Source organism: Arachis ipaensis, chromosome B9, assembly GCF_059453495.1.
Source record: "Arachis ipaensis isolate K30076 ecotype BB chromosome B9, ASM5945349v1, whole genome shotgun sequence".
In the NCBI taxonomy this organism is placed as follows: Eukaryota; Viridiplantae; Streptophyta; class Magnoliopsida; order Fabales; family Fabaceae; genus Arachis; species Arachis ipaensis.
Window position 1 is genome coordinate 33,029,937 of NC_142444.1, and position 19,422 is coordinate 33,049,358.

A 19,422-nucleotide genomic window follows, 5' to 3' on the forward strand; every position below is an offset into this window, starting at 1 on the left:
CCATTGGAGCAAACAACTTTGAGCTGAAACCTCAGTTAGTTTCTCTGATGCAGCAGAACTGCAAGTTTCATGGACTTCCATCTGAAGATCCTTTTCAGTTCTTAACTGAATTCTTGCAAATATGTGATACTGTTAAGACTAATGGAGTAGATCCTGAAGTCTACAGGCTCATGCTTTTCCCTTTTGCTGTAAGAGACAGAGCTAGATTATGGTTGGATTCTCAACCCAAAGACAGCCTGAACTCTTGGGATAAGCTGGTCACGGCTTTCTTAGCCAAGTACTTTCCTCCTCAAAAGCTGAGCAAGCTTAGAGCGGATGTCCAAACCTTCAGACAGAAAGAAGGTGAATCCCTCTATGAAGCTTGGGAAAGATACAAACAGTTGACCAAAAAGTGTCCTTCTGACATGCTTTCAGAATGGACCATCCTGGATATATTCTATGATGGTTTATCTGAGCTATCAAAGATGTCACTGGACACTTCTGCAGGTGGATCCATTCACCTAAAGAAAACGCCTGCAGAAGCTCAAGAACTCATTGACATGGTTGCTAATAACCAGTTCATGTACACTTCTGAAAGGAATCCTGTGAACAATGGGACGCCTATGAAGAAGGGAGTTCTTGAAGTTGATACTCTGAATGCCATATTGGCTCAGAATAAAATATTGACTCAGCAAGTCAATATGATCTCTCAGAGTCTGAATGGAATGCAAACTGCATCCAACAGTACTCAAGAGGCATCTTCTGAAGAAGAAGCCTATGATCATGAGAACCATGCAATAGCAGAGGTAAATTACTTAGGTGAACCTTATGGAAACACCTATAACTCAACATGGAGAAATCATCCAAATTTCTCATGGAAGGATCAAAAGCCTCAACAAGGCTTTAACAATGGTGGAAGAAACAGGTTTAGCAACAGCAAGCCTTTTCCATCATCAACTCAGCAACAGACAGAGAACTCTGAACAAAATGCTTCTAATTTAGCAAATCTAGTCTCTGATCTATCCAAGGCCACTGTGAGTTTCATGAATGAAACAAGATCTTCCATTAGAAATTTGGAAGCACAAGTGGTCCAGCTGAGTAAAAGGATCACTGAAATCCCTCCCAGTACTCTCCCAAGCAATACAGAAGAGAACCCAAAAGGAGAGTGCAAGGCCATTGACATAAGCACCATGGCCGAACCTACAAGTGGAGTGGAGGACGTGAATCCCAAGGAGGAAGACCTCCTGGGACGTCCAGTGATCAATAAGGAGCTTCCCTCTGAGAAACCAAAGGACTCTGAGGCCCATCTAGAGACCATAGAGATCCCATTGAACCTCCTTATGCCCTTCATGAGCTCTGATGAGTATTCCTCTTCTGAAGAGAATGAGGATGTTACTGAAGAGTAAACTGCCAAGTTTCTTGGTGCAATCATGAAGCTAAATGCCAAATTATTTGGCATTGATACTTGGGAAGTTGAACCTCCCTTGTTCATCAATGAACTAAGTGATCTGGATCAACTGACATTGCCTCAGAAGAGACAGGATCCTGGAAAGTTCATAATCCCTTGTACCATAGGCACCATGATCTTTAAGGCTCTGTGTGATCTTGGTTCAGGGATAAACCTCATGCCCCTCTCTGTAATAGAGAAACTGGAAATCTATGGGGTGCAAGCTGCTAAAATCTCACTAGAGATGGCAGACAGCTCAAGAAAACAGGCTTATGGACAAGTAGAAGATGTATTAGTAAAGGTTGAGGGCCTTTACATCCCTGCTAATTTCATAGTCCTGGATACTGGAAAGGAAGAGGATGAATCCATCATCCTAGGAAGACCTTTCCTGGCCACAGCAAGAGCTGTGATTGATGTTGACAGAGGTGAAATATTCCTTCAATGGAATGAAAACTCCCTTGTGTTTAAAACTCAAGGATCTCCCTCTGCAACCATGGAGAGGAAGCAGGAAAAGCTTCTCTCCAAGCAGAGTCAACCAGAGCCCCCACAGTCAAACTCTAAGTTTGGTGTTGGGAGGCCACAACCAAACTCTAAGTTTGGTGTTGAACTCCCATATCCAAACTCTAAGTTTGGTGTTGGAGAGTCTCAACAAAGCTCTGCACATCTGTGAGGCTCCATGAGAGCCCTCTGTCAAGCTATTGACATTAAAGAAGCGCTTGTTGGGAGGCAACCCAATGTTTATCTAATTCTTATTTTTATTGTTTTTCATGTTTTCTTAGGTTCATGATCATGTGGAGTCACAAAATAGACAAAAAAAATCAAAAACAGAATAAAAAACAGCAGAAGAAAAATCACAGCCTGGAGGAGCATCTGTCTGGCGTTCAAACGCCAGAACAGAGCATAGTTCTGGCGCTGAACGCCCAGAATGGGAGCATCCTGGCGCTGAACGCCCAGAACAAGCATGGTTCTGGCGTTCAACGCCAGAAATGGCACACAAATGGGCGTTGAACGCCCAAAATGGCCACCAACCTGGCGCTGAACGCCCAGAGTTGGATACAAAGGCATTTTTACATGCCTAAGGGGTGCAGGGATGTAAATTCTTGAAAACCTCAGGATCTGTGGACCCCACAGGATCCACTCAGGATCTGTGGACCCCACAGGATCCCCACCTACCTCCACTCACTTCTTCTCACCACTCTCTTTCACACAACCCCATAAACACTCTTCCCCAAAAACCCTTCACCAATCACCTCAATCTCTCTTCCCCATCACCTCTTCACCACTCACATCCATCCACTCTTCCCCATAAACCTACCTCATAAACCCCACCTACCTTCAAAATTCAAAACCAATTTCCCACCCAAACCCACCCATATGGCCGAACCAATACCCCCCTCCCTTCCCTATATAAAGACCTCCATTCTTCACCAAATTCACACAACACACCCCTCTACACTCTCCTTAGCCGAAACCACAACCACCTCTCCCTCCCCATATTTCTTCTTCTTCTTCTTCTATTCTTTTGTTTATTGCTCGAGGGCGAGCAATATTCTAAGTTTGGTGTGGTAAAAGCATAGCTTTTTTGTTTTTTTTCCATTACCATTGATGGCATCTAAGACTGGAGAATCCTCTAGAAGAGGGAAAGGGAAGACAAAAGCTTCCACATCCGAGTCATGGGAGATGGAAAGATTCATCTCCAAAGCCCATCAAGACCACTTCTATGATGTTGTGGCCAAGAAGAAGGTGATCCCTGAGGTCCCTTTTAAACTCAAAAGAAATGAGTATCCGGAGATCCGACATGAAATTCAAAGAAGAGGTTGGGAAGTTCTAACAAATCCCATCCAACAAGTCGGTATCCTAATGGTTCAAGAATTCTATGCCAATGCATGGATCACCAAGAACCATGATCAAAGTAAGAACCCGGATCCAAAGAACTATGTTACAATGGTTCGGGGGAAATACTTGGATTTTAGTCCGGAAAATGTGAGGTTGGCGTTCAACTTTCCATACATGGAAGAAAACGCATACCCCTACACAAGGAGAGTCAACTTTGATCAAAGGTTGGACCAAGTCCTTATGGACATATGTGTAGAAGGAGCTCAATGGAAGATTGACTCCAAAGGCAAGCCGGTTCAACTAAGAAGATTGGACCTCAAGCCTATAGCTAGAGGATGGTTGGAGTTTATTCAATGCTCAATCATTCCCACTAGCAACCGGTCTGAAGTTACTATAGACCGGGCCATCATGATCCATAGCATCATGATTGGAGAAGAGGTGGAGGTTCATGAGATCATACCTCAAGAACTCTACAAGGTGGCTGACAAGTCCTCCACCATGGCAAGGTTAGCCTTTCCTCACCTCATTTGCCATCTATGCAATTCAGCTGGGATTGACATAGAGGGAGATATCCTCATCAAAGAGGACAAGCCCATCACTAAGAAAAAGATGGAGCAAGCAAGAGAGCCCATTCATGGAGCTCAAGAGGCGCAAGAAGCTCATCACCATGGGATTCCGAAAATGCCTCAAATGCACTTTCCTCCACAAAACTATTGGGAGCACATCAACACCTCCCTAGAAGAATTGAGTTCCAATATGGGACAACTAAGGGTGGAACATCAAAGAGCACTCCATCATGCTTCATGAAATAAGAGAAGATCAAAAAGCAATGAGGGAGGAGCAACAAAGACAAGGAAGAGACATAGAAGAGCTCAAGGACATCATTGGTTCCTCAAGAAGGAAACGCCACCATCACTAAGGTGGATTCATTCCTTGTTCTTGCTTTCTCTGTTTTTAGTTTTCTATGTTATGTGCTTATCTATGTTTGTGTCTTCATTACATGATCATTAGTAGTTAGTAACTATGTCTTAAAGTTATGAATGTCCCATGAATCCATCACCTCTCTTAAATGAAAAATGTTTTAATTCAAAAGAACAAGAAGTACATGAGTTTTGAATTTATCCTTGAACTTAGTTTAAATATATTGATGTGGTAACAATGCTTCTTGTTTTCTGAATGTATGCTTGAACAGTGCATATGTCTTTTGAAGTTGTTGTTTAAGAATGTTAAATATGTTGGCTCTTGAAAGAATGATGACCAGGAGACATGTTATTTGATAATCTGAAAAATCATAAAAATGATTCTTGAAGCAAGAAAAAGCAGCAAAGAACAAAGCTTGCAGAAAAAAAATAAATAATATAGGCGAAAAAAAAAATAGAAAGAAAAAGAAAAAGCAAGCAGAAAAAGCCAATAACCCTTAAAACCAAAAGGCAAGGGCAAATAAAAAGGATCCCAAGGCTTTGAGCATCAGTGGATAGGAGGGCCTAAAGGAATAAAATCCTGGTCTAAGCGGCTAAACCAAGCTGTCCCTAACCATGTGCTTGTGGCGTGTAGGTGTCAAGTGAAAACTTGAGACTGAGCGGTTAAAGTCAAGGTCCAAAGCAAAAACAAAGAGTGTGCTTAAGAACCCTGGACACCTCTAATTGGGGACTTTAGCAAAGCTGAGTCACAATCTGAAAAGGTTCACCCAATTATGTGTCTGTGGCATTTATGTATCCGGTGGTAATACTGGAAAACAAAGTGCTTAGGGCCACGGCCAAGACTCATAAAGAAGCTGTGTTCAAGAATCATCATACTGAACTAGGAGAGTCAATAACACTATTCGAAATCTGAAGTTCCTATAGATACTAATCATTCTGAAACCTCAATGGATAAAGTGAGATGCCAAAACTATTCAAGAGGCAAAAAGCTATAAGTCCCGCTCATATGATTGAAGCTCTGTTTCATTGATAGTTTGGAATTTATAGTATATTCTCTTCTTTTTATCCTATTTGATTTTCAGTTGCTTGGGGACAAGCAACAATTTAAGTTTGGTGTTGTGATGAGCGGATAATTTATACGCTTTTTGGCATTGTTTTTAGTGTGTTTTTAGTAGGATCTAGTTACTTTTAGGGATGTTTTCATTAGTTTTTATGTTAAATTCACATTTCTGGACTTTACTATGAGTTTGTGTGTTTTTCTGTGATTTCAGGTATTTTCTGGCTGAAATTGAGGGACTTGAGCAAAAATCAGATTCAGAGGTTGAAGAAGGACTGCTGATGCTGTTGGATTCTGACCTCCCTGCACTCAAAGTGGCTTTTCTGGAGCTACAGAACTCGAAATGGTGCGCTTCCAATTGCGTTGGAAAGTAGACATCCAGGGCTTTCCATCAATATATAATAGTTTATACTTTGGCCAAGAATTGACGATGTAAACTGGCGTTCAACGCCAGCCTTCTGCCCAAATCTGGCGTCCAGCGCCAGAAAAGGATCCAAAACCAGAGTTGAACGCCCAAACTGGCACAGAAACTAGCGTTCAACTCCACAAATGGCCTCTGCACGTGCTACACTTAAGCTCAGCCCAAACACACACCAAGTGGGCCCCGGAAGTGGATTTATGCATCAATTACTTACTCATGTAAACCCTAGTGACTAGTTTATTATAAATAGGACCTTTTACTAGTCTTTTTGACCATCTTTGGTCTCAGTTTTAATCCATTGTTCATCTTAGGAGACTATTGATCTCGTTTAGGGGGCTGGCCATCTCGGCCATGCCTGGACCTTTCACTTATGTATTTTCAACGGTAGAGTTTCTACACTCCATAGATTAAGGTGTGGAGCTCTGCTGTTCCTCAAAGATTAATGCAAAGTACTACTGTTTTCTATTCAATTCTTCTTATTTCGCTTCTAAGATATCCATTCGCACCCAAGAACATGATGAAGGTGATGATTATGTGTGACGCTCATCACCATCTCCCCTATGAACGCGTGCCTGGCAAACACTTCTGTTCTACATGAAATAAGCTAGAATGAATATCTCTTAGATCTCCTAACCGGAATCTTCGTGGCGTAAGCTAGAATGATGGCGGCATTCAAGAGAATCCGGAAAGTCTAAACCTTGTCTGTGGTATTCCGAGTAGGATTCAATGACTGAATGACTGTGACGAGCTTCAAACTCGCGAGTGCTGGGCGTTAGTGACAGACGCAAAAGGAGGGTGAATCCTATTCCAGCATGATCGAGAACCGACAGATGATTGGCCGTGCTGTGACAGAGCATGTGAGCATATCTTTCACTGAGAGGAGGGGATGTAGCCACTGACAACGGTGATGCCCTTGCATAAAGCCAGCCATGGAAAGGAGTAAGACAGATTGGATGAAGATAGCAGGAAAGCAGAGGTTCAGAGGAACGAAAGCATCTCCATTCGCTTATCTGAAATTCCTATCAATGAATTACATAAGTATCTCTATCCCTATTTATTATATAATATTCGAAAACACCATTATCACTTTATATCTGCCTGACTGAGATTTACAAGGTGACCATAGCTTGCTTCATGCCAATAATCTCCGTGGGATTCGACCCTTACTCACGTAAGGTATTACTTGGACGACCCAGTGCACTTGCTGGTTAGTTGTATCGAAGTTGTGACAAATTATGAATGTGACATCACAATTTCGTGCACCATGACCCTAATCCATATCAATCCTACCAACAACCATATGAGCCATATGAACCATATATAGAGCCACCATTCCAACATCAACATTTTTAAGAACCACCCCCTCCGTACTATTACCAAGATGAACCACCTCCAATGCATGCAAACTTTCAACCACAAGATAAACTCTACTTTCCACCACAACCTCCTATGGAAGAATATTCATGCCCTTCAATCCAAGAGCCATATGATCCTACTCATGATATCCAAGAGGAGCAAGAGTCAAGGGGTCATTTCAAGGAAGCATTGGATCAATTTCAAGTAACCATGGAGTGTGTTGTGCAACAAATGGAAAGAAAGAAAAATATTGAACCACCACAACTCTACCCAAAGGAACCACCTTCTGACTATAGTACCTTTCTCTCAAACAATGAACCCTCTCTTCCACCATCACCCCACGATGAAGCCTCTATGCTAGAATTAAGGGATCTTGAATCTCACATCTTAAGGCAACACGAGGAGGATGAAAAGAAATTTGAGGAGTTAAGAGCAAAAATGGCTATCATGGTAGAAGCCATTGGCAACATAGTCTCATCCCGCCTAAGCCTATGCGATCAAGGCACTTCCATTGTGGAATGTGGAGAAGTAACCAAGAAGCTTAGTGTGGGAGTGAACTTGAAGCTCCAAGGTGAGGAAGAGGAGTTAAAGCAAGAAATGCAACAAGAGGAGGAGGTAGAGATTATTGAAGAAGAAGAAGAAGTCGTTGAAGACTTAGGAGATGCGGAACCACCTTGGGAGTCTAGGATTGAAGAAAACCTCTCCAAGATGATTGAATTTGATGCTAAGGAGGAATGTGCACAACCTCCAAGGCATATCCCTTATGAAGAATCGGATGGGATAGAGCAAGAATTGAGTTCCCTTGGTGATGGAGATCAAGCATCAAGTCTTAGTGGTGAAGAATCCTTTGAGCATGAAGAACTTTCTCCCAAAGAGATGGAAAGCAATGTGGAGGTAAATCTCTCTTGTCCTCCCATTTGTGATTTGAGTAAGGGAAAATGTTTAGATAAAATTGTTGAACAAAGGATTGAAATTAAGAGATCTTGTGGAGAGGTGGAAGTCCTTAGAAAAAGGAGGATGGGAATTGAATACGCCTTGTCAAGACCCTTAGAATCACTTTTGCCTAGGTTGCCATCTACACCTTCATTTGAGTGGATGAAACTCATTTCTATTATCTTTTTTATCCCACTTGAATATGGCTTGCTTGAAACGGATGGTCAACTTAGGATGCTTTGTGGGATGAAGCGTAAAAGAAAGATGTTTCGTGGTTGGCGTTGCAAATCAAGGCTCATTATGGTTGAAGCTTCAAGGAGTAAAGATTGGACTAGTGCTCAATTGGATGGGTCTAGGAGAATAGTTTGGTACTTCCATGAGAATTCATCTCTCTTGCCACCCGGAGGAAACCACTATGATCAACTCAAGGATGGGTGTGAAAACAAAGTGTGGGATCCTGGATCGCACAAGGAAGATCAACTTTGGGAGCCTATGGTTTGTGAAGAACTCCATCAAAGCTTGGAGTTATTAACTTTGAATGATGAAGCACAATGGAAGTCCAAGCATTGGTGGATGTTCAAGGATGGATTCAAGCACAAGCCACCTTGATGAAGAGCTCCCCATAAGTCCAACTTAAGGACAATAAACAAAAGTGCTAGGTGGGAGACACCCCACCATGGTAACATCTTTCCCTTTTCCTCTTTGTAAATATTGGTAATTTAGATTTAATTTCATGTTTTGTTTGATTAGTTGAGTTTAATTGGGAGTCTAGTAGGTCAAATAAGGTTTTGTGATGTTTCGGTAGTTGTTTGGAGGTTGGGAATGCTTGGTTTGATGCAAAGACATAAAAAAAAAATTTTGAAAAATAGAGCACCAACCCGCGCGTGCGCGCACCTGACGCGTACGTGCGCCTCAAGCATTTTCGACCATCCACGTGGACGCGCCATGTACGCGTATGCGTGGATTAAATTTTTCTAGCCCTCCATACATTCATCCGAGAGTTGTGCCTGAAGTGTGCCAACTTTGTGCCCAAAGGCACGCGAACGCGTACCTTGCGCGTCCGCACCGACTCTCTGCTTCGCCATGCACGCGTACGCGCACTGCACGCGTACACGTCGCTTCCATTTCATCAATCCACGCTTACGCGCACATGACGCGCACGCGTGGATTGCCCTGTTTCACTCACCTTCTTTTCTTCTCCTCTTTCCATTTCTTTCTTTCTTCTCTCTTCTCTTCTTTCCACCCTTCAAACATCATCCAACACTACCAAACATCATATAACACCATTTTTCTTAGTTAGTTAAGTTTAATTTTTGTTTTCCATTATAAGTGTTGATTACTAATCTTGTTTACTGTTTACTGCTGCTTATTACTAATAGGATGTTAGTTTAACATCATTGTTGTTATTGTCATTGTTGGATTCCTTTGTTGAGGTTGCAATTTATTACTTGGTTTGAAATTTTTCATGTTTAACATTTTTGAATACCAAGTACTTGTTACATTGCCTTCGTTTATCTTACCTCATTGAATTGCATGTTTTGGCTACCATGCATTCATCATCTATTGTTAGGCAATTGTATATTATCATTGCATTTTTTTAGGTGATGCTTGTTTATGGTTTACCCTTATTCACATCACTTATTTCATGCATTGAGATTGTAGAATTGTGAAATTGGATCAAAGCTTACCTAGTGACATATTTTTGAGCTTTCTAAGCTTTGTGGACCATGCTTGCTATGTGATTGATTTTTACTTCTATCTTCTTTTTCCTAAGTTCCATAGCATCCATGCGTTTCACCTCTATGTCACTTAGGTATTGCAACAACTTCAATATGTGTCATTGATTGTTGTGTGAGTTTTATATACCATTTTGTTCACTAAGTCTACCTACACATCAATCAATGTCCATGCATTATCCAATTTCACAATTGCTTGATTTTTGCTTGAATGCTTTTATGCTTCTTCACTACTTGTTTGGTTGCCTTAACCTACAAGTCTTTTAAAGTATCTCAAGCACACTAGAATGAGTGAAGTTCATGTTTTCTTTTGTGTAAATGTGACACAGCTTTTTATATTAGTATGTGTGTGTGTTCTAAACCGCGCGCAATTTTAGAACCCACACACCTATTTTTCATCAATGTCACACCAATTCACTCACTTATTTCTAGTGATTCACCTCATCCCAATAATTCACGCTTCCTTGCTTTTGTATTTTCTCATCTTACGGTGTTTGTTTTATTTTTCATGATTGATGCACCATAAGCCAAAATGGAAGCGGGAGGAAGAACACGCAGCATCGGTTGACCTACCAAATGAAGGTAGCAACTAGGAAAGTCGTTGTACCCCCTTGCTCATCTTTGGATGCACCAAGGACGGTGCAAACTTTTAAGTGTGGGGAGGTCGTCCGACCACTCGGCATTTTTGGTAACAAGTTTCTAATCCCAACACTTTTGCATTTCATTTTAGGATTCTTAGTTGCACTTTCTTATTTTGCATATGTATATAATAAGCTTAGTCAAAATCATGATATTTTCTAAGGATTTTATCCATAGGGCACCCCAATTGATTGAAAAAAAAATTTTTTTTTAGAACTTGCTTGAATTATATACTTTGTGGAACATGATTTTTGAGCTAAGAACACAAGCATGTGAGATTTGAGCTTAACTGTGTGGTTACATCATATATAACCACTTACTTTCATTCCTGTGTGCATTATTCTCTTCCTATGATTGTAATCTTTGATTTGTTTAATTCTATATGTCCATTACTTTGTGTATACATGCATTTATATGATTGAAGTCATTGTTCAAATAGCTCACTTACCCAAATAGCCTACCTTTTATCTTCCATTGTTAGCCAATTTTGAGCCTATGCTTAACTCATTTGTTCTTAAAGTAGCACATTACAAGCCTAAGTGAAAAACAATAAATATTCCTTAATTTGGATCTTTGATTAGCTTAGGCTAGTGAGAGTGTTTATCATTTGATTTTGGGAAAGTTGGGAACATTGGGTAGAGATAAAAGTGTGTTTACGTTTTTGTTGAAGAATCTTGGGAATTGGGTACATACTCATGTATTAATCATGTGTAAACCATATGCATTGATGTTCTTGTATATATTTTAGTTGAAAAAAAAATAATAAAAAAAATGAAAAAATGAGAAAAACAAAAAGAAAATTTTTTTTATATGTATAAGAAGAAAAAGAAAATATATAGAAAAAGAAAGAAAAAGAAAAACAATAAAAAGGGGACAAAATGCCCCAAAGCAAGGTTCAATAAAAGTTAATGCATATGGGTGGTGATCAAAAAGAAAATGCATGAGTGTGTGAAAAAGTGAAGAATGGGTAGTTAGGTTTGTTTAAAATTGTATAGGTTGTCATAGGTTAGGTGGAAAGTTTAAGTTAATCAAAGATTCGAATTTCAAGCTCACTTGACCATATGCATCCTACCTTGACCCTAGCCCCATTACAACCTATGGGAAAGTCCTCAGGATATTTGTATGCATGCATGAAATAATTGTTGATTGTTAGATGAAAAACAAATCTTGAAAAGCATGATTAGGGGAGAATTGAGTGAATCAACCCCATACACTTGAGTGCCTAGAGCGGATACACATCCGGTGAGGGTTCGATCGCTCAATTACATCACCCATGATCATCTCTTTTCTTGCAAGTTTGTAAAATCTTTTTAATAATTCAATTCAATTGTGGGTTGAGTGATTGCTATTGCCTTAGCCCTTGTGTCTGTATATGTATTCTTGGAAATTGATTTATTTTGACTAAGTGGATGCATTCATGTAGATAGATTGCATATTGGTAGGTTGCATTTAGTTAGTTTGCATTGAATAAATGTTGATGTCCTTTGCTTCTTTCTTGATTTTAGCATGAGGACATGCTTAGTTTAAGTGTGGAGAGATTTGATAAACCCCGATTTCGTGATTTATCTTATGCTTATTTTGGGGGATTTTATCAACTTTTCTCACATTTATTCAATGAAATAGCACGGTTTTGCAATTCTCCCTTGAATTGTGCTTAATGTGAAAACATGCTTTTTAGGCCCTAAAATTGGTAATTTTAATTCACTTTAATTCCGTTCGATGCCTTGATGTGTTTGTTGAGTGATTTCAGGTTCATAGGGCAAGTATTGGATGGAAGAAGTGAGGAGAAAAGCATGCAAAGTGGGAGAACTCATGAAGAAATGAAGGAACCGTAAAGTTGTCAAGTCCGACCTCTTCACATTCAATCGACCATAACTTGAGCTACAGAGGTCCAAATGAGGCGGTTCTAGTTGCGTTGGAAAGATAACATCCGGGGCTTCGAAATGATATAAAATATGTTATATGTTACTTCGCGTTCAGGGGCGCGCACGTGCCATGTACGCGTGCGTGCCGATTCTGCCGTGGCCCACTAAGGTGAAATTGCCCCCAACGATTTCTGAAGCACTTTGAGCCCAACCCAACTCATTTCTAATGCTATTTCATGCAGAATTCAAGCTTCGGCAAAGGGGGGGGAGCAATTGTTTGGTAGTATAGCATCATGTAGGTTAGTTTCTAGAGAGAGAAGCTCCCTCTTCTCTCTAGAATTAGGTTAGGTTAATCTCTCTTAGATTTAGGTTCAATTACATGTTTTCATCTTGTTTCTTTTATGAATTCTTGCTTCTACTCTTTCATTCTCATGATTTGTAATGTTAATTTCCCTTTTTGCTTTCTTTTATGTTCATGCACTCATGATGGATTTGGTTTACATTTAATGCAAATTTGATGTTGATGTTCTTTTAATGGTTGATTTAAGTTGTGAATTTACTTTTCTTGCAATTGGTAGTTGTTAGATTTACTTTCCTTGCTATTTTACTATGCTTTCATTGTATGCCTTCCAAGTGTTTGATAAAATACTTGGAAGGATGTTAGAGTAGAATTTTGAGCATTCTTGGCTTGGAAAGAGTAATTAGGCAATCTTGAGTCATGAAAACTCAATTCATGTTGGTGATCTAGAGTTGTTAGCTAATATTGTTTCCATTGACGCTAATCTTTTGCTAATTTAATTAGTGAGTTGATTAGGACTTTTTGAATATTGTTTCCATTGACGCTAATCTTTTGCTAATTTAATTAGTAAGTTGATTAGGACTTTTGGATTGAGATTAGCTAGTCTTATTAGACTTTCTCTCATGGAAGATAATATGATACCTTCTTCCAATGTTGGAGATGACGTAATAAGATAAATTCTTGTTATTATTGTGGTATGATTGATTAGTCTTGTTTGACTTTCTCCCTATTTATTGGAGTTGACTAAATAAGATGAATTAATCATTGCATGACTAGGATAGAAAGCCTATGATCTCAATCTTTTCCATGAATGTCTCTCTTTATTATTTGCTTTCTTTAATTACTCTCTTTACTTTTCTTGTCATTTAATTTCTTGCCCCTCGTATAAACCAAAACCCCTTGCATTTTCATAGCCAATAATTTACTACTTCATTGCAATTCCTTGTGAGATGAACCGGAGTCTAAATACTCCGGTTAATTTTCATTTGGGGTTTGTACATGTGACAACCAAATTTTTGCATGAAATGACTATTGTTTGGTTTAGAAACTATACTTTACAACGAGAATTCATTAGTGAAATTCTAGACCACACAAAAGTTCGTTCATCACACCTCCCCTAAAATTCGAATTTTTCCACCCTTTTCGGGTCCCATCCAAACCATTTTCTCAACCCTTTCTAACGGATTCAAAGCCAAATCATTTTCCAATAAAACACCATTCAGATTTCCAATTATCGAACCATTTCAAAGTCAAACCATTCCGAAATCAAACCAATTTCAATATCGAATCATTTTCCAACAGTTCAAGAAAACCAATTCACTCAACAACAATTCAATAAAATCAATCAACAACCAAAACATCCAACCCTCTTAATCAATCAATAAATTAGAATTCTCATTGACTCTAACCCAATTAAATACTCATTATATCTCGGTTCCACAACAAATACAGCGACATTTCAACTATAACTAATTAGCGACATTTCAACTATAACCCTCCTCGGGCGGATTCCTCCTTTTGCTCCTCAGCCTACGGGGTATTAGCAGCCGTTTCCAGCTGTTGTTCCCCTCCCAAATTCTAAATCAATTAAACAAATAATTATATCAATAAAAAATAATCCAATTCAATTCATAAGACTCACGTAATTATAACTACAAATATTTTCATTGATATCGACTTGTAATCATTCTTGTAATTAAAACGAGTTTTAAGAAAAATTCCCTACCTCGATGTCGAAACTCGATAATTATTAAACGAAGCAAATTCCTTTTCTCTCAACCCGCAACAGTGGTAGCCACAACCACAGCTCCGTCTTACTTTCGCAGCAATAGTGGCAGCTTTAATCGCAACATGCAATTATCGTAACTCAAACCTACGTTACCAAACCTCAAAACCTTAACAACCCATAACAGAATTCTAATTCTCAAGGGTTCAGAAATGAAAACGCTTACTGTAGCTAAGGGGGAATAACTGAACCGGATAGCAGTAGCCTTCGAGCAACTATGGTGAGCTTTGTCGGTGGCAAAAACCCCTCCTCCTCCTTCTGCAGTGACTCCTGTAGCAGCAACATCCAGGTTCTCTCTCCTATCGGTGCTCCTCTCCATGGCCACGGCGGACCTAGTGGCGGCAGCAGCGACGGGATGGCGATGATGCTCCACGTTGGCGACAGGCCTTTGGCAGTGGTGAGTGATGAGTGGATATTTTATACGCTTTTTGGCATCATTTTCGTATAGTTTTTAGCTTGTTTTGTTTAATTTTTATTAAGTTTTCATAGGTTTTGGTGTAAAATTCACATTTTTTTATTCTACTTTGAGTTTTTGTGTTTTTATGTAATTTTATATATTTTCTGGCTGAAATTGAGTAGTTGGAGCAAAAGTCTGATTTAGAGAGAGAGAAAGCACTGCAGATGTTGTCTGGATCTGACCTCCTTGCACTCGAAAGAGCTTTTCTGGAGCTACAAAAGTCCAAACGTAGCATTCTCAATGGCAATAGAAAGCTAACATCTAGAGCTTTCCAGTAATATATAATAGTTCATACTTTGCTTCAAAATTGAAGGCCCAAAACTGGCATTCAACGCCAGCCTCCTGCCCTATTCTGGCGTCCAACGCCCAAAGGAGAAGAGACCAACGTCCAACGCCCAAGAAGGATCCCCTAGCCAGCGTTCAATGCTCTAAAGGCCTCCTAGCACATGGATCTCAATTAAGCTCAGCCTAAACACTCACCAAGTGGGCCCCAGAAGTAGATTTTAGCACTAAAAGACTGTATTACCCTTCTTAATGTAATCCTTAGTCATTAGTTTAGTATTTAAAGACTTTTACACCTCTCATTAAAGGAGGGAGGACGCATACTTTACACATTTATCATTGTATTTTCTATAATTATGAGTTTCTAAACCTCCTAGGTTGAGGGGAGGAGCTCTGCTGAGTTTTATGGGTTAATAAAAGTATTACTGTTCTATTTCAATCCGTGTTTGATTCTCTATTCTAATATGTATCTTCGTTCTTCATTCTAAGACCGCATGCCTGACAACCACCCGTGTTCTTCTTGGGTTTGTATGACTACGTAACTGGAAAGCATTGAACCACTAGTTTGGTTATACATCTCTTAGACGGCCAATCCACGACTTCATTGGGGACTTCTCGAAACATCAGTTCAGCCGAGGTATGGGGAGATTAGAGTCTTTGTGGTAGAGGCTAGAACCCAAAGGCGTAGCATTCTCTGATCCAGAAGATTCGACCTTGTCTATGGCGTTTTGAGTAGGATCAGTACAGAGAATGGACTGCATGAGCTTCACCCTCAATCAGAATAGATCCACACTAACCCCGGGGTTCAGATCTGGAGGAGCATTGGTGACCTATCAACTGGCATTGATCACATACAGCCTTCCATAGAAGAAATCATTCACAGTTGAAGAAGACAGCAAGACCAGAATTAATCTAAAAGAACAAAGCATCTCCAAGCCTTAACCATATTCTTATCACTGATTATAATCAAACCTAGTAATTCCATCTTTATTCCTTTTATGCTTTTAACCAAATCCAATAACTCTTCTATCCGCCTGACTAAGATCTACAAGATAACCATAGCTTGCTTCAAATCACAATCCTCGTGGGATCGACCCTGACTCGCTCAGGTATTACTTGGACGACCCAGTGTACTTGCTAGTTCAGTGTATGAAGTATGGGGATTCGTGCGCACCAAGTTTTTGGTGCCGTTGCCAGAGATTGTTCGAGTTTGGACAACTGACGGATTATGTTGTTGCTTAGATTAGGTATTGTCTTTAATTTTGTTAGAGTATTTTATTTTATTTTATTTTATTTTATTTTATTTTTCTTTTTTTGAAAAATAAAAATAAATTTCAAAAAAGTTTTCAAAAAAACCTTTAGTTTTCTTTATTAATCTTTATTTTTTGTTTGAGTCTTTTGTTTTTGTTCTTGTTGAATTTTCGAATTTCTTTGAGTCTTTTTCCAAAAATTTTCAAAAATGGTATCTTTTTGTTTAAATCTTGTATCAATCTTTAAGTTTGGTGTCTTCTTGTGTCTTTTCTTTAGGATTTTCAAAAATTGTGTCTTTAGTTTTCAAAATTTTTAAGTTTGGTGTCTTTTGCATGTTCTTGCTTTCTTTGGATTCTTTGAATTTTGTTCTTGGTGTTCTTCTTGATCTTCAAAGTGTTCTTGTTTTTCTTCTTGTTTTGATCTTAAATTTTTTAAGTTTGGTGTCTTTAGGTGTTTTTCTTTATAATTTTCGCATACTACGTGTTCTTAGATCTAAAAATTTTAAGTTTAGTGTCTTTTGTGTGTTTTTCTCTTTCTTCATTAAATTCAAAAATAAAAAAATATTTTCTATCTTTATTTTAATTAATTTTCTAAAATTTCAAATAAAATTTCAGTTTTTAATTTCAAAATCTTTATCTTATCTTATCTTAGTTTTAAATTTCAAAATTCAAATCTTTTCAAAATCAAATCTTTTCAAAAATCATATCTTTTTCAAAATCTTATCTTATCCTTTTATCTTTTTTTAAAAATTCAAAAATATTATCTTAACTTATTTCAAATTCAAATTTTAAAATTCAATTTCAAAATTCAAAATTTAAATTTCAAATTTCAAAATAAAAAACCTTTTCAAAAATCAAATCTTTTCCAAATCTTTATCTTATCCTGTTTCAAATTCAAAATTCAAAATTTAAAATTTCAAGATTTAAAATTTAAAATTCAAATTTCAAAATTCAAAATTTAAAGTTCAAAATTCAAAATTTCAATTTAAATTTCAAATTTTAAATTCAAATCTTTTCTAATCTTCTATCTTATCTTGTATTCAAATCTTTTTTTAATTAGTTACTTATTTTCTCTCTCTTCTTTTTCAAAACTTCCTAACTAATTCTTCTCTCTCCTATTTTCAAAAATTCTCTTCTATCTCTCTCTTCTATTTTTGAAAATTCATCACTTTATTTCCAAATCTTTTTAATTAATTAGCTTCTATTTTTGAATTAAATAAATAAATAAAATAAAAACAAAAAATATTTTAATTCTTGTTTCTCCTTTTACTTCTAATTTTCAAATTCTTCTTCTCTCTTTTTCGAATTTTTCTTCTCCTTCTTCTTTCTTCATTCTTCTTTCCTTTTTTCTTCACATCTCATAGGGAGTCCTCTGTTCTGGAACATAGAGCTCACATTCTCCTTCTTTCTTGGTTTCTTTTTCTTGTTTATGACCAAGAACAGGGATAAAAAGCCTCTCTTTAATCTTAATCCTGAACCTAAGAGGACTTTAAGGAGGAGCTTACAACAAATTAAAGTACAACACTCTGGAAGAAACTTTTTAGAAAATTTCGAACAGGAAGGTGAAGACATGGCAGCCAAGCCTAATCATGAAGGAGAGGCAAGAAAGATTCTTGGTAACTTCACCATGCCTACCTCTAATTTTTATGGCAGAAGCATCTCTGTACCTGCCATTGGAGCTAACAATTTTGAGCTTAAGCCTCAGTTAGTCTCTCTTTTGCAACAGAATTGCAAGTTCCATGGACTTCCACTGGAAGATCAACATCAATTCCTATCTAAATTCTTGCAAATATGTGACACTGTTAAGACCAATGGAGTGAATCCTGAGGTCTACAGACTTATGCTCTTTCCCTTTGCTGTTAGAGACAAAGCTAAGATATGGTTGGATTCTCAACCTAAAGAGAGCCTAAACTCTTAGGAAAAGCTTGTCAATGCTTTCTTGGCTAAATTCTTTCCTCCTCAAAGGATGAGCAAAACCAGAGTGGAAATTCAAACCTTCAGACAAAAAGAAGGTGAATCCCTCTATGAAGCTTGGGAAAGATACAAGCAACTGATCATGAGGTGTCCTCTTGACATGCTCTCAGAATGGTCTATCTTAGAAATTTTCTATGATGGTCTGTCTGAGATGTCCAAAATATCATTGGACAGCTCTGTAGGTGGATCACTCCACTTGAAGAAAATGCCTGCAGAAGCAAGAGAACTCATTGATATGGTTGCAAACAACCAATTCATGTACACTTATGAGAGAAATCCTGTGAATGATGGGATCCCTCAGAAGAAAGGAGTTCTTGAAGTTGATACTCTGAATGCCATATTAGCTCAGAACAAGATTTTGACCCAGCAGGTCAATATAATCTCTCAACATTTGACTGGAATGCAAGCTGTAGCTGGCAGCACTCAGGAAGCTTCTTTTAAAGTAGAAGCTTATGATCCTGATCAACCCACCATGGAGGAGGTGAATTACATGGGAGAACCCTATGGAAACACCTACAATCCTTCATGGAGGAATCATCCTAACCTTTCATGGAAGGAACAATAGAAGCCTCAGCAAGGCTTCTATAATAATAAAGGTGGAAGGAACCAGAATAGGTTCAACAACAGGCCACCATTCCCATCTTCTCAAGGGAATATGGAGACTTCTAAGCAGAGCCTTTCTGACTTAGCCATTTTAGTCTCCAGCCTCTCTAAGACCACTCATAGTTTTATAACTGAAACACGATCCTCCATCAGAAATTTGGAGGTACAGATTGGTCAACTGAGCAAGAGAATCCCTGAGACTCCTCCTGACACTATTCCTAGTAACACTGAAGTAAACCCAAGAGAAGAGTGCAAGGCCAGCACCACTGAGAATGAGGCCAAATTTGGAGAGAATGGAATGGCATTGAACGCCAGTAAGGACAGCCCTGCTGGGTATTCAACGCCCTTGGTAAGAAACTTGGCGTTTAACGCTAGTGAAGGGGTGCATGATGGGCGTTCAATGCCCAAAGAGCCACAAGAGCTGGCATTGAACGCCAGTAATGGCACACCCTCTGAGTGCTCAATACCCACTCAAGAAATCCCTATCCAAGAACTAAAAGAAGCCAAGGCTCATATGGAGACCATAGAGGTTCCCTTGCATGCACTCCTATAGTGCATGAGTTTTGAGGAATACTCATCCTCT

General features: G+C 38.6%; 2 non-coding genes across 2 annotated transcripts; both read right to left on the bottom strand.

Annotated features, from left to right (window-relative positions):
* Nucleotides 1-302: 302 nt before the first annotated feature.
* On the bottom strand, nt 303-410 carry LOC148544225 (small nucleolar RNA R71). Its single transcript, XR_015901434.1, has one exon. It is a non-coding gene; the product is annotated as a small nucleolar RNA R71 (small nucleolar RNA).
* A 17,824-nt stretch (nt 411-18,234) lies between these two features.
* On the bottom strand, nt 18,235-18,343 carry LOC148544226 (small nucleolar RNA R71). The gene has a single exon (XR_015900564.1). It is a non-coding gene; the product is annotated as a small nucleolar RNA R71 (small nucleolar RNA).
* Between the last annotated feature and the right edge of the window lie 1,079 nt (nt 18,344-19,422).